Source organism: Staurois parvus, unplaced genomic scaffold (assembly GCF_062004578.1).
Source record: "Staurois parvus isolate SC_StPar_1 unplaced genomic scaffold, SC_StPar_1.0 ptg000818l, whole genome shotgun sequence".
Classification (NCBI taxonomy): Eukaryota; Metazoa; Chordata; class Amphibia; order Anura; family Ranidae; genus Staurois; species Staurois parvus.
In genome coordinates, this window is record NW_028318614.1 from 6,187,987 (window position 1) to 6,203,827 (window position 15,841).

General features: G+C 46.5%; 1 protein-coding gene across 5 annotated transcripts in view; it reads left to right on the forward strand.

The window, feature by feature from the left end:
* Window positions 1-4,113: 4,113 nt before the first annotated feature.
* Window positions 4,114-15,841, forward strand: part of LOC149444017 (ras-related and estrogen-regulated growth inhibitor-like) — a 193,134-nt gene continuing 181,406 nt past the window's right edge. For 2 of the 5 annotated variants that reach the window (XM_089654979.1, XM_089654982.1), the window contains exon 1: window positions 4,114-4,241. The gene's annotated coding sequence lies outside the window, so the exon portion shown is untranslated. Of the gene's footprint in view, window positions 4,242-9,531; window positions 9,652-15,841 lie in introns of those variants that run through there. The other 3 variants (XM_089654980.1, XM_089654981.1, XM_089654977.1) reach the window with 2 other exon arrangements.

Consider the following 15,841-nt stretch of genomic DNA (forward strand, 5'->3'; position numbering starts at 1 on the left):
ACATATATGCAATAATAAGATCAGGGGTGTTGTCTCCCTCTTCTACGCCATCTCAGCTGATGTCTTCCAGGCATCCAAATAAAGGGAGAAGATCTGTTAAATATAAAATATAGTTGTTCTTCGTCCTGCCGCTCCCTCGCTGGTGGTCTCTCCAATGCAGGGTTATCCTCAGCAGCCACTATACGGTCTAGTTGAGAACGGCTTCTATGAGCTTCTCTTCTCTGTTGAAGTTGGACCCTGGATCTTGTCCGGTGGGCGATAGGAAAATCTAAGCCATCAACAAGAGAATTTAGAATTTTTGTTCACATAACCCGTAAATCAAATTTTTACATTTTAAATGGCTAAGACATGTGTCTAATCTTTTGACACATTTCAAGTGTGACAGTTGACTATTCCATGGGCAGACTTGAAAATTGGAGATACAATAAAGTGATTCTAAAGGCTTATTTTTTGAAAGAAAAAATAACAAACATGTTATACTTACCTGCTGTGTGCAGTGATTTTGCAGAGAGCAGCATGGATCCTCCTCTTCTCGGGTCCCCCACAGGCTCTCCTGGCCCCTCCCTCCTGTCAGGTGCCACCACAGCAAGCAGCATGCTATGGGGGCACCCACTGCTTTGTGTGTCCATTCACATATACACACACGGAGCAGGGTCTTGGCCTCCACCCCTCCCTTTTCACATTGGCTCACTGGCTATGATTGACAGCAGTGGGAGCCAATGAGAAGAGGGAATCCCAGGATAGCCGAGACTCCAATGCACACCACTGGATCAAGAGGGGGCTAAGGTGAGTATTAGGGGGACTGGGGGGGGATGCTGCACAGAGAAGGTTTTTTACCTTCATGCACAGAATGCATGAAAGTGAAAAACCTTAAGCCTTTAGAACCACATTAAATTGGAACTAATGTAACTAAGACTAAACCTACTCCAAACCCATTCCCAATCCAGACTGGAGCGGTTTCAGAATAGGTAAGTATAGACATCTTTCCATTACAGTGTTAGATAGAATAGGTTTAGAATGGGGATGGGAGTAGGTTTAGCCTTTGGGATCTGAACTATTCATTTTTGCATCAAATAATTTGAGTAAAATTGAAGATTTTGTCATCTAAGTTTTATTAGTAGTCTTACTTTCTTGTAATGAGCTAAACAATTGTTCTATAAGACCCAGTTTTTTCAAAATTTTGGAAATTGTTCTTGATTAAAATCTTACTTTTCAAAAGGGGTGTACTCATTTATACAGAGCACTGTGTGTGTATATATATATACATTTAAATTAAATACATGTTGCTGTAGTAAAAACAGATGCGTTTTTATCTAATCAACTGCAGTCATTGCTCTCATCTGGTTGATTGACAACTGCTCTGACCATTCAGCTGAGACTGGGACTTTCTTCTATTGTAACTGTCACATATATATATATATATATATATATATATATACTCTGCAGATTTGGGGGTGTTAGAAGACTGGCAGTGGCCAGTACCCTCGCATGCAATGGCTCACCCATGGCCGCTACTGAATAGAAAAAAGCGCCTGGGCATGCTTGCTCACTAGCTAAATATGGGCATGTGATTATGTTTGGTTAGTGATGTTAGCCAGCATGCCTGGGCCCCTTTGTTTCTATTCAGTTGCCGGCCGGGGTTGAGTCATTGGTTGCTAGGATGCAGGCTAGTGGAGGAGTGGCTAGAGAATGTGGGTGTTGGGATTTGTAGTACAAGGGGGTGAATACACAGGTAACTTTGGCAGGCTAAATGTACTCACCCACACTCCCTACAGTTCCCTGTGCTAGATGCGCAATCTGTAGCATGGAGGATGTGATTCCTGCCGCCATTCGCCCTTCTCCTCAGCCCCACAGAAGCTTTTATTTTTTGAACAAAGCCCTTCCTACCAACAGTATGTAGATATGTGGCCTCATGGAAGTGGGTCTTTATCTGTGAGGCCGCATATCTGTGTACCTGTCTTTGTGGTGGGAGTGCACTGCACAGCGTACTCCCAGCACAGAGAATGGGCTCTCACTTAGGGCCGTGGATCTCCTACTAATGATTGCAACCTGGGACTCCCAGGGCTGTCTTAATGATTGGGCACCCCTGGGCACTGGCCAGGGGCCCTAGATGCATAGGGGCCCCATGATAATCTTGCATTATATCATACTTGACAGCTGTCCCGTATTTTCCAGGACAATCACGCTTTTTACTAAGCTGTTGCAGGATGGCTTGGGTAGTGCCCCAGAACCTGTACTGTGCCCTGATCTCAGTATTGTGCCCCCCTTACTCTCCCTGTATTGTGTCCTTTGTCCTTCCCCTCTCCGTACTGTGCCCTTTGTGTTGATTAGTCTTTGATTTATTGCATGTTTTGTTATTGTTTAAATCAATTTTTTGAAAGTACTAATAAATCTTTCCATTTCATTCTATCAACTATTTACAGTATGCTTTAATTCTTGAGAGTAGGTGCGTAGGGGGCCCCAATGCATTACTTTGCCCAGCGACCCATCATGCTATTAAGATGGCCCTGGGGACTCCTACTTCTTGGTCACCTGGCCAGTGTGATAGCCTCTGATTGGCTGTCACAGGGATTAGTCACTGTGCAGCCCAGCAATGTGTTTTGTTTCTCTTCTGAATGAAGAAAATTATACATTGTACCTTTCTCTCCTAGCAGGGGAGAAAGATGCAAATAAGCAAATTGTGTTAAAAAATAATAAGAGGAAATAAAACTAAAGAAAACAATAGCTAGATCAAGGTTTGATCTAGGTCAGTATCAGGGTTAACGTTAGAGTCAAGGTCATGGTCAGTATTTTTTGGGTAGGATTTTTTTTTTAAAGCATTTCTTAAATTGGTTTGAGTGTTAGTCAGTGTGTTTTATTTAGGATAGAAAAAAAGCAAAATGGATATTATTGTTCCTGGGCTTTACAACGGGTACAGTCAACAACTGACATACACATATGTGGTATATTTGTGATCATCAAAAGCAGTAGTATTTATTGCGGGTTTTTCCTTGGTGGAAAATGATGGTAATATCAAGAAATGTAAAGCTAAATTTAAAATAAATAAATAAAAAAAATGTTTTTTACTACTTTGGGCCAGTTTACCTTTGATAATATTAAAAAATCAGGAGATATCAGTTACCAATTACCACAAAAAGAAAGCCCAATTTGTCCTGAAAAAATCAAGGTATAATCCATCCGGATACACAAAGTAGTTGCGATGATATGTACAGTTTTACTGACACATGTCATAGGTGCAAAATTGGTTGATGCATTAACATTTGTTCCCCCTCCTGTTAAAGAGACGGCTAATACATTTCCCAACTGACTTTCCTCCTAAACAGCGAGGGATTTAACTGCCACTTTAGTGGTTTCTATAGGTTTATAGGTTTACTGATCTAAGAGGTTTTGGGGGTCATCCCGGAGTTCCTCTGTAAACCTATGAACTCCACAGAAATCAGCCTGAAACTGGCAGTAAAAGACAAAAACATATTTTAAAAGGTTTAAAACATTTCTCATTATGGTACAATCAATTCACCTGCTGGGTCCTGCTGGCGGGACGGCATTCTGCGAGGGTTTCGGCGTGCCTGGCAAGGCATAGTGATGGTAGAAGATGCTGCTTTAGCTGGAAAAAAACAGCTGATAATAGAGAAAATTACTAATAATAATGATCACACAGCAATAATAATGTGATGTAGAATAATATTAGTAATATTTTAGGAGGATTATAGGAATTCGCTGGAGAGTCCCTTCAGAGCTGCATCTGGGGGTCGTCTCCTAGTGAACAAAGATGGCCGCCAGAGCAGTGCTGTGTTTAAACCGATTGGAACCAGTTTCACTCACTCACACCAACTGCCACTTTTCAGTGTCAGTGCCTCCATACTTTAACTGACAATATCTCGGTCATACAACAATGTACCCCAATATATTTTATACCATTTTATAGAGTTTTATTCCTAATTCAATAATAATGAGGTGATTTTAGTGTGTATTCTTTAAATTAGCCGCTAGATGGCAGATATTCTATTTCTCCACAGCGGCAATACCGGCCATTGCCAGAAGATGTCTCCCTTCCCAGTCGGCTCAGCTGAGTTCATACAGAGCCGTTCTAGCCTGCGGAGGCCATTTTATCTGACATTCTGTGAGGGGCGAGGATGGAGGAGAAAATCAACGGCAGGCTGACGGGTGATGGGGGCCACCGGGGACAGAACGGCTGAGGAGTGCTGGGGAAGGGCTGAGCGGGAGAGCCGGGACTGGAGGAGGTCAGTGTGTTATATGGAGAGAGCTGACTGTGTATAGGAGGGAGGGGGGGGCACATACAAAGAGATCCCATCAGCTGGCCCTGTCACCAGCCACAGTGTTAATTATCTGACCTCCCCCCCCCCACACAAATATCTGCCATTCCCCCCATGAATGTATATCTGCCCCAGTTCCCCCCCCCCCCCAGTCTCTATCTGCCTAGTCCACCCCCCCCAGTCTCTATCTGCCTAGTTCCCCCCCCCCCCCAGTCTCTATCTGCCTAGTTCCCCCCCCCCCATCTCTATCTGCCTATTCCCCCCCCCCCAGTCTCTTTCTGCCTATTCCCCCCCCCCCAGTCTCTTTCTGCCTATTCCCCCCCAGTCTCTTTCTGCCTATTCCCCCCCCCCCAGTCTTTCTGCCTATTCCCCCCCCCCCAGTCTCTTTCTGCCTATTCCCCCCCCCCCAGTCTCTTTCTGCCTATTCCCCCCCCCAGTCTCTTTCTGCCTATTTCCCCCCCCAGTCTCTTTCTGCCTATTCCCTCCCCCCCCAGTCTCTTTCTGCCTATTCCCTCCCCCCCCAGTCTCTTTCTGCCTATTCCCTCCCCCCCCAGTCTCTTTCTGCCTATTCCCTCCCCCCCCAGTCTCTTTCTGCCTATTCCCTCCCCCCCCCCCCAGTCTCTTTCTGCCTATTCCCTCCCCCCCCCAGTCTCTTTCTGCCTATTCCCTCCCCCCCCCCAGTCTCTTTCTGCCTATTCCCTCCCCCCCAGTCTCTTTCTGCCTATTCCCCCCCCCCAGTCTCTTTCTGCCTATTCCCCCCCCCCCAGTCTCTTTCTGCCTAGTCCCCCCCCAGTCTCTTTCTGCCTAGTCCCCCCCCAGTCTCTTTCTGCCTAGTCCCCCCCCCCAGTCTCTTTCTGCCTAGTCCCCCCCCCAGTCTCCTTCTGCCTAGTCCCCCCCCCAGTCTCTATCTGCCTAGTGTCCCCCCCCCAGTCTCTATCTGCCTAGTGTCCCCCCCCCCAGTCTCTATCTGCCTAGTGTCCCCCCCCCAGTCTCTATCTGCCTAGTGTCCCCCCCCCAGTCTCTATCTGCCTAGTGTCCCCCCCCCCAGTCTCTATCTGCCTAGTGTCCCCCCCCCAGTCTCTATCTGCCTAGTGTCCCCCCCCCCCAGTCTCTATCTGCCTAGTGTCCCCCCCCCCCAGTCTCTATCTGCCTAGTGTCCCCCCCCCAGTCTCTATCTGCCTAGTGTCCCCCCCCCCAGTCTCTATCTGCCTAGTGTCCCCCCCCCCAGTCTCTATCTGCCTAGTGTCCCCCCCCCCAGTCTCTATCTGCCTAGTGTCCCCCCCCCCCAGTCTCTATCTGCCTAGTGTCCCCCCCCCCAGTCTCTATCTGCCTAGTGTCCCCCCCCCCAGTCTCTATCTGCCTAGTGTCCCCCCCCCCAGTCTCTATCTGCCTAGTGTCCCCCCCCCCAGTCTCTATCTGCCTAGTGTCCCCCCCCCCAGTCTCTATCTGCCTAGTGTCCCCCCCCCCAGTCTCTATCTGCCTAGTGTCCCCCCCCCAGTCTCTATCTGCCTAGTGTCCCCCCCCCCAGTCTCTATCTGCCTAGTGTCCCCCCCCCCAGTCTCTATCTGCCTAGTGTCCCCCCCCCCAGTCTCTATCTGCCTAGTGTCCCCCCCCCCAGTCTCTATCTGCCTAGTGTCCCCCCCCCCCAGTCTCTATCTGCCTAGTGTCCCCCCCCCCCAGTCTCTATCTGCCTAGTGTCCCCCCCCCCAGTCTCTATCTGCCTATCCCCCCCCCCAGTCTCTTTCTGCCTATTCCCCCCCCCCCCAGTCTCTTTCTGCCTATTCCCCCCCCCCCAGTCTCTTTCTGCCTATTCCCCCCCCCCCAGTCTCTTTCTGCCTATTCCCCCCCCCCCAGTCTTTCTGCCTATTCCCCCCCAGTCTCTTTCTGCCTATTCCCCCCCCCCAGTCTCTTTCTGCCTATTCCCCCCCCCCCAGTCTCTTTCTGCCTATTCCCCCCCCCCCAGTCTCTTTCTGCCTATTCCCCCCCCCCCCCGTCTCTTTCTGCCTATTCCCCCCCCCCCAGTCTCTTTCTGCCTATTCCCCCCCCCCCAGTCTCTTTCTGCCTATTCCCCCCCCCCCAGTCTCTTTCTGCCTATTCCCCCCCCCCAGTCTCTTTCTGCCTATTCTCCCCCCCCCCCATTCTTTCTGCCTATTCTCCCCCCCCCCCAGTCTTTCTGCCTATTCTCCCCCCAGTCTCTTTCTGCCTATTCTCCCCCCCCCCCCAGTCTCTTTCTGCCTATTCTCCCCCCCCCCCAGTCTCTTTCTGCCTATTCTCCCCCCCCCCCCCCAGTCTCTTTCTGCCTATTCTCCCCCCCCCCCCAGTCTCTTTCTGCCTATTCTCCCCCCCCCCCCAGTCTCTTTCTGCCTATTCTCCCCCCCCCCCCCCAGTCTCTTTCTGCCTATTCTCCCCCCCCCCCCCCAGTCTCTTTCTGCCTATTCTCCCCCCCCCCCCCAGTCTCTTTCTGCCTATTCTCCCCCCCCCCCCCAGTCTCTTTCTGCCTATTCTCCCCCCCCCCCCCAGTCTCTTTCTGCCTATTCTCCCCCCCCCCCCAGTCTCTTTCTGCCTATTCTCCCCCCCAGTCTCTTTCTCATTGGGGAGGTGCGAGCCAGGCCTCAGTGGGGAGGTGCGTTTGTTTAGTTTTTTTAACTAAATATGCAGGATTTTTAACACTGTAAGTGAAGCACAGCAGACCAGTGTGAAGGCAAACATTGAATTTAACTGATTTCCCGCCTCCCTATAGCAGAACTACTGCTACAGGGCGGCAGGACTGCGCAAAATCACGTGTGTATATATACGTGATTTTGCATTTCTGGGTAGAGGGGCGCGCGCCGCCATTGGCGACTACAGCTATCGATCACTGGGTCCCTGCCGGCATCCGGCGATTGCCGAGGAACAGTGACAGAAGAGAGGTCTGTATGTAAATAACACAAGGCTCTCCCCTGTCAGCACCAACATGCTGCTTTGTATTGCTCTGAATAGCAGAGCAATACGAAGCAGCATAATTCCTTAGTAAAACACACACAGTACAAATAGTAAAACAGCACACGGTTAACCCTTTGATCTCCCCAGTGTTATGAGTAGCGTCAGGGCTTTTTCTTAGCACTGATCACTGTATTACTGTCATTGGGATGTCAGTGAGTCAGTTCCCTCCAGTGTCAGAATGCCCGCCGCAGTCCTGCTATAAGTCGCTGATCGCCACCATTCGTAGTTTAACCACTTACCTACAGGGCACTTATACCCCCTTCCTGCCCAGGCCAATTTCCAGCTTTCAGTGCTGTCACACTTGGAATGACAATTGTGCGGTCATGCAGCACTGTACCCATATGAAATTTTTATCATTTTTTTGTGACAGAGCTTTATTTTGGTGGTATTTAATCACCTCTGGGGTTTTTTTTTCTTAAACAAACCAAAAACCACAGAAAATGTTGAAAAAAAATTTTTTTCTTTGTTTTTGTTATAAAATTTTGTAAATAAGTTATTTTTCTCCTTTACTGATGTTCGCTAATGAGGCTGTAGTAATGGGCACTGATAGGCTGAACTGATGGACACTGATGAGGATGCACTGACTGGCGGCACTGACTGGCGGCACTGATATGTGGCATTGATGGGCACTGGCTGGTGGCATGGATGAGCGCTGAAACTGGACACTGACAGGTGGCACTGCTGGGGCTGCACACATCATCACGGCACACTGATAATCAGTGCTCCCCATTTCCCTATTTACATGTCATCAGCTGTGATTGGACACAGCTGATCACATGACCGAGCCGACATCTTCGGCTCTTTCCGTTGATCGGTGATCCGCTGTGTCCGAGGGACACAGCGCACCACTGAATGCCGCGCTGCGTTCTCCCGGAGCCGTGCATGCGTGGTTAGAATGGGAGGACGTCAAATGATGTCCCCCCTGAACGAGAGAACCGCGTTGCCCCCGTCATTGTACTATATGGCGGGTGGGAGGCAGTTAAAATTAAAAAAACAAAAATTCCAGTATATATATATATCGCCATTTGTAGACTATATAACTTTCATGTAAACCAATTAATTCACACGTTTTGAGATTTTTTAGCAAAGACATGTAGCAGAATACATTTTGGCCTAAATTATTGACGAAATTTGATTTTAACATTTTTTTACTGGATATGTTTTATAACAAAAAGTCAAAAATATAGTGCAAAAAAAAAAAAACCACATAGGCAATCAAATAGCACTGAAAGAAAGCTCTATTTGTGGGGAAAAAAGGACATAAATTTCATTTGTATGACCGCGCAATTGTCAGTTAAAGTAATGCAGCGCCATATCGAAAAACATGGCCTGGTCAGGAAGGGAGGTAAATCCTCTGGAGGGCAAGTGAGCTTTTCTTCTGCCTTTTTTATATTTTTATTTTTTTTCAACGCAAAATCCCTTCAAAAACTGCTCAGTGTGAAAGCAGCCTATTGACCGAAAGGTGCTGAAAATAGATTTATATTCATTTAAATTCATGATATTTATTAAAAAGTCGAATACAATAGAAATGTATATGAAAAAACAAAATATTAAAAAAAACTGTTCGTTTCAATTTTGGTTTTCACCCAAATGCATTCTGATGTTTCGGTCCAAGAATTTTCATCTCGGTTCACCACTAACTTGTAATTCTATCCTTTCCCCTCTCTTTATCTGACAAGATTTACTGGAACACGAAGAGGGATATAATGACTTTTGGTTCCCTTTCAAGCATTCAGTGCAGGGAATTTACAAATATGGAGCATCTCCGTCATATGGCAGGATTTTGAAGAGAACACAGATTCACTTTACTGCACTTGACTTTGCACTTTTGTAAATCCGGACCAATGTGAGCTATGAGCGCAGAAAACTAACTTGTTGTAACATATGTAAGTGATTAAACTATCATTCCTGATGATGAAAAGACACTACATACACCTGACTCAGTATTCACAACACCAGGTGGAATTTGGAGAGTTCCTCATAACTGAAAGTGTCTTAAAGGGCCGGTTCACACCATAGAAACTCAGTCCAGATGCGTTTCTGTATGCGCGTTTTTGACACATTTAGTGTTTCTGATGCACTCCGGTTCATTTTTTCCCCTCTTTTTCTTCAACTTAAATAAGGACTTGTGTTCCCGTGCGTTTTACTGCATTCCAGTACAAATCAGTGCAGAAAAAATACAGCATGTTCTTCATTTTTTTCTGGAACTGCCTGCACGGGTGTGAACTATGCCATTGGAAACCATGTAACTTACTATCAATGTGTTTTTGTTGCAGAAAAAAACACACTGGACTGTATGTGGTGTGAACTGGCCCAACGGCAGGACTATTGTCGACAACTAACCAGACACTTACCTTCTGTGTTCCCAGTGCATTATGGGAGGATGAGAAATTTGGTAAGTATAATCATCTTCAACAGGGTAGTTAGAATTGGATGTATGTGGAGTGGGAGCAGGTTTAAGCTTCATCAGTAGTAGCCTGGACTTGCATTTTAAATCAGGTCTTCACTAGGAAAATCAGTTTCTCCCCATAAACATATCTCTACTTTAACCACTTGCCCTCCAGAGGATTTATCCCCCCCCCCCCCCCTGACCAGGCCATTTTTTGTGATATGGTGCTGCGTTACTTTAACTGACAATTGCTCCGTCATGCAACGCTGCACCCAAATGAAATTGTCCTTTTTCTTCCCCACAAATCGAGCTAGCTTTAATTTTTTTCTGCTTTAAACAAAGACCGACAATTTTGAAAGAAAAACCAACAATATTTTTGACTTTTTTTTATTAAACATGTCCAATAAAAAAATTTAAAAAAATAAAATTTTGTTAAAAAATGTAGGCCAAAATGTATTCTGCTACCTGTCTTTGCTAAAAAAACAAATCCCAATACATGTAAATTAATTGGTTTACGTGAAAGTTATAGTGTCTACAAATGGCAGTATATGTACTGGATTTTTTTTTTTCTTTCATACTAGTAATGTCGACGATCAGTGACACATAGCGGGACTGCGGTGGGCATTCTGGCACTCGGGGGGAACTGACTCACTGCCACTAACATCCCCAGTGACACCAATACAGTGATCAGTGCTAATAAAAAGCACTGGCACTGTACAAATGACACTGGGCATGAAGGGGTTAACATCTGCATCGATGAAAAGGTTAACTGTGTGCTGTGTGTGGTTTACTAGGGAAACAAGCTGCTTTTATTGCTGCGCTATGCAGCGTACTACAAAGCAGCCTGTTCCTGCTGACAGGGAAGAGATTGGTATTGTTTACATACAGACGTGTCCCAGACGAGAATCAGCGACTGACATCCTGAGAAGCCAATAGCGGTGGAGTAGGGAGTGTACACACCCCCTACCTGAGAAAATACAAAATCACTTATATACATGATTTTGCATATCCCTGCTGCCTTGTAGCAGTACTTCTGCTATAGGGCGGTCAGGAAGCGGTTAACAATCTCTGTCCCTATCCAGCATCATCTTCTGGGTATAGAAAACAATGAGACCACACATAATTAAAAATAATAATAAACATATACACATTAACCGCCTCCCGCCCGCCATATAAAGAAATGACGGGCGCAAGGTGGTTCTCTCGTTCTGGGAGGACATCCTATGACGTCGTCCTACTCCAACCGCGCGTGCGCTGCTCTGGGGGCATGCAGCGATCGGTGGTGCGCTGTGTCCCTCGGACACAGAGGATCACCGATCAACAGAGCCGAAGACGTCGGCTGTCATGTGATCAGCTTTGTCCAATCACAGCTGATCGCATGTAAATAAGGAAATGCCGGTTATCGGCATTTCTTTCCTCACAAGCTGTCACGCTGACAGCTTGCGAGGAGAGGAGAGCTAATAATCGGCATTCCTCAGAGGGGACATGTACACTGATCATCAGGGCACTGATAATCAGTGTGCCCTGATGATCAGTGCCACCTGTCAGTGTCCATCAATGCTAGCTGTCAGTGCTCATCAATGCCATCTGCCAGTGCCCTTCAATGCCACATCAGTGCCTACCAGTGCACATCAATGTCACATATCAGTACCACCTAACCACAGTGCAACAGCATTTGCGGGGCGGAGCCTGACGATGGCGGCGGCGGAGAGCTCGTGCTAGGAGCTCTAGCAACGAGCCTTCCCTGACCGACCCCAAACCCCCCCCCCCCCCCCCCTATTTTCGGCCTCAATTCCCCCCAGCGGTGTGAAGCCCTAGTTGGCGGAAACATACCTCGGCCGGGTGGGCTTACTTTGATGGGCAGCGGTGCGCGGTTGGAGGAGCCGGAGAGCAGTGGAGAGAGACTGGGACGCTGAGCCTGGTTGCCGGGAGACGAGGAGGCGCGGCCGGGACACGTGACCAGCCGCGGTGCATCCCTGGGAAGCAGGGACGCCGGCCGGCCGAAGGCTGACAGGAGGAAGGAGAGTCGGATGAACGTGGAAGCCGGCTGCCTCCTCGATGTGACTGGGAGACGCTCACTGCTGCCTATACCCCCCCTGGCTGGCTGTCCGTGCCTGGGCCTGGTGGACCCAGGAATCCCAGGAAACCCACCCTGCCTCCCTGGGACGGATCCTAAGGAGGAAAGGAGTGAGAGAGGAAAGGGGAGAAAGGAGAGAAAGAAAGAAGAAAGAAAAGGGAAAGAAAAATAATACAGCATCGGAAACCCTGAGGAATCCCCCCCCCCCCCCCCCCCAGGACTGAGCAGCAGTGATGGCCCTCCGCATAAGCATGGAACCACCGTCCTGAGAAGGGAAGGGTGAGTGAGAGCTACTGGGGGCTTATTGTGTTGGGGACCCCTGAGTGACATAGGAGACCAGGTGGTGAAAGAGGGGAGGAGAGGATTCCCAGGGGTTGGAAGAAAAGAAGAGAGGAGGCCCAGGTGTCCTAGGAAAATAAAACATAAAAAATCACAAGTGTGCCTAGTCCAGCAATTATAAAGGAGAAGTATAATCCCATCTTGAGGATACTGAAAGAAAAAATTAATAAAAGAAATTTACAGAGGATATGAAGAATAAAGGTCCCAAGGTAGCAGGGCCCAAAGGGTCTCAAACAGGAACAATAAAGAAATTCACATCATATGGAAATAGTACGTCAGAAAGGGCCCAGGGCGCAAGCACAAAAGGGGAAATGGACACTAGTTCAGGTAATAGTCCGAGATTATCATTGGGCATGAATAGCAGCTGCAGCCAACAAATAGAGGATGGCCTGGGAAAAAGAGAATCAGATGGGGAACTACAAGCACCAAATAAGAAGGAGATGACAGAAATGTTTCAGAATTTGGAAAAAATTATAAAACAAGAAATGACAGCTATTCGAAATGACCAAGGGCACCTGCTATTAAGAATAGAAGAAACAGAGGAGAAAGTTAAAATCCAGGCCCAAAACATGGACAATTTAAGGAAAAAAATAAATCAATTGGAAAACACCCAGAAAAAATTGACCTATAGGATGGAAGTCCAAGAAAATAAAGAAAGAAGGTGTAACCTTAGGGTACGAGGAATTCCAGAGTCTGCAAAAGGCGAAACCCTATATGAACTAGTGAAAAAAATCTTGAACTCCATAAGAGATAGACCTGAAACAGACGGGATCAAATTAGATGGAGTGTTTAGAATAGGAATGCGTAAACAGGCTACTGAGAAGGAAAGACCGAGGGATATAATTGTCCAGTTCCAAAAATTCGGGGTCAAAGATGAGATTTGGAAGAAGACCAAGGGAAGAGCATTAATTAAGTATGGAGATTTGACTATTCAAATTTATGCGGACTTAACAGTAAAGACCCTATGGAGAAGGAGATCCCTGAGACCCCTGTTGGAGCAAATGAGGAAACAGAATGTGCAGTATAAATGGGGTATCTCAGCATCTCTAGTTGGCTGGAAAAATGGGGTCACAGCCTATTTGAGATTTCCGGAGGAACTAAGAGACTTTTGCGAGAGACTGGATTTGCAAAGAATGGAGATAGCGGGGTGGGAAGAAGAAGAAGAAGATAAAGGAGATATAGATGTTTCAAGAAAAGAGGACTGGCAGCGGGTCAGGGGGAAGGGGAGGAAGACTTTGGGGTTGGGGAGGGAAAGGAGGGAGAATTAAGTAGAAATTGTGTTTTTTTTTTTTTTTTTTTTTTTTTTTTTTTGCTCCCACTTCCATCTCTCGCCCCTGGTCTCTCCCCTCCGGATGTCGAGGTCCTTTAGAACGCTCTGGTGAAGGGAGGGAAGTAGAGATTCTTCTTGAGCTTGGAGGATAGAGAGAGGAGATTTTGGGGGGGTCGGAGGAGAGGCAAGCCGTCCATGGGCGGAGCTTACGCCCTAAGTTTTAAATCAAAGGTGGAAACAGATCCACAAATGATTTGTAGGCAGTTTATAGGCCTAAAAACGGGTAGGGGAAAAAAAAGAGAGGGGGGGAGGGATGGGCGGTGGGAGATGGGTGTCGGGTGGGAGGATGAGGGGGGAGGGGAGGTGGGGCTAAAATACTGCATGATAGAAGGGCCTAATAGGAAGAGGTACATTAGAAGAGAGATAGACAGATTAAAGAAGGATGGAAGAAATACAGGTTATAACATATAATGTGAACGGGTTGAACTGTCCTGGGAAAAGATTTAAGTTGTTTAAAGAGTTACACCATAGGGCAACGTCAGTGGTATTTTTACAGGAAACACATTTTGAGATAAAGTCAAATGTGAAATTAAAATCTAAATATTATCCAACATGGTACTACGCTGACTCCCCAATTAAAAGAGCAAAAGGAGTGGCAATAGGGTTGGCAAAGAACATGAGATTTGAACTGGAGGATAGAAGAACTGATCCGGAGGGGAGATAACTGTTTTTGAAAGGTAAATTACAGGGAATCGAGTGTACATTAGCCAATATATATTGCCCCAACAAAAAGCCGGAGAACTATTTGAAGGGCCTGTTGAAAAAACTGATGGACTTTAAAAAAGGGCGTTTGATAGTAGCAGGAGACTTAAATCTCTGTATGGATCCCCAAAAGGATGCAACCTCCCCTGTGCGGAGAGAGGGGGGTGGGTCTCTGAGAGCTTTGAAGAAAGCGATTCACGAGTACCAACTGGTGGACACTTGGAGAATAATGCATATGAGTGACAGAGACTACACCTTCTTCTCTAAGGCACATGAGATATATTCGAGGTTGGATTATATTTTAATAGATCATCAACTCATAGAGTTATTGGTTAAAATAGAAATAGAGATGAGTACATTCTCGGACCATGCCCCTGTCACAATGAAAATGGGATGGGGAAGACGGTGGACAGGAGGTTTAGGATGGAGGTTAAATGAGGCCCTTCTTATGGATGAGGACATAGCGCAGAAGATTGGGGAAGAGATCAAGTTATATTTTAAGGAGAATGAGACAGAGGAAGTATCGACAGCTACAGTATGGGAAAGCCACAAGGCATATATAAGAGGTATCCTGATTGCGATGGGAGCAAGGAAGAAAAGAGAAGAGAGAGGGTTAGCGGGCTCCTAAAAGACATCCTGGATCTAGAGCAGATACAAAAGAAGAAAATAACAAGAGAAATAGGACAGAAATGAATGGATAAAAAAGATGAATTAGAGAGATTGATGGACGAAGAGAGGAGAAGGGTATATAATAAAGTACTAAATGAAAGATATAGATGGGGCGACAGACCAGGAAAATACTTAATGAGAGCTCTGAATAAAAAGAAAAATAGAAATTATATAGAAAGGATAAAAAACCCTAAAGGAGAGTTGGTTTATTCAACCAAAGAGATTATTAAAGTGTTCACGGAATACTATAGAAAACTGTATAATATCAGTCCCCATGGCTCTTCAAAGGAAAATGTAAAGGATATTAACGAAAAAAGGATGATATATTTAAAAAATGCAGGATTACCAAAGTTAAGTGAAATACAATTGAACGCCTTGGACGTGGAAATTTCCCAGGATGAAATAAAAGTAGCATTAAAAAGTACAGGGGGTGGAAAAAGTCCAGGACCGGATGGGTATACAGTTAAGTACTATAAAAAATATAGTGAAATATTGGTACCTAAGCTGAAGAAGTATATGAACGACCTGGGAGGCGGGATGGAGGGGAGAGGAGAATCTCTTCAGGCCCATGTTGTACTCATTCAGAAGGAGGGAAAAGACCCTTCCCAGTGTTCTAGCTATAGACCAATTTCATTATTGAACACCGATACTAAGTTGTACGCAAAGGTTCTAGCAAACAGGCTGAAAGATCTAATGCCTGAATGGATTCACGGAGATCAGGTGGGCTTTGTCCCAGGGAGAGAGGGTAGAGACAACGGGTTGAGAACACTGATGCTCATTCAGAAAAGTAGAAAAGGGAAGGCCCCGACGGTACTATTGTCGATTGATGCCGAAAAGGCGTTCGATAGAGTGGACTGGGGCTTCATGATGGACAACTTAGAAGTGTTGGGGATTGGAGAGAGAATGCGTGAGTGGATAGGTAAATTATATAGGGAGCCCACCGCAATTATCACGGTAAATGGGGAGAGGTCGGAATCCATTGGAATGTCCAATGGAACAAGACAGGGCTGCCCACTGTCCCCCTTGCTGTTTGTTCTGTCATTGGAACCCCTGATGTCTACGATAAGGAATAGTGGAGC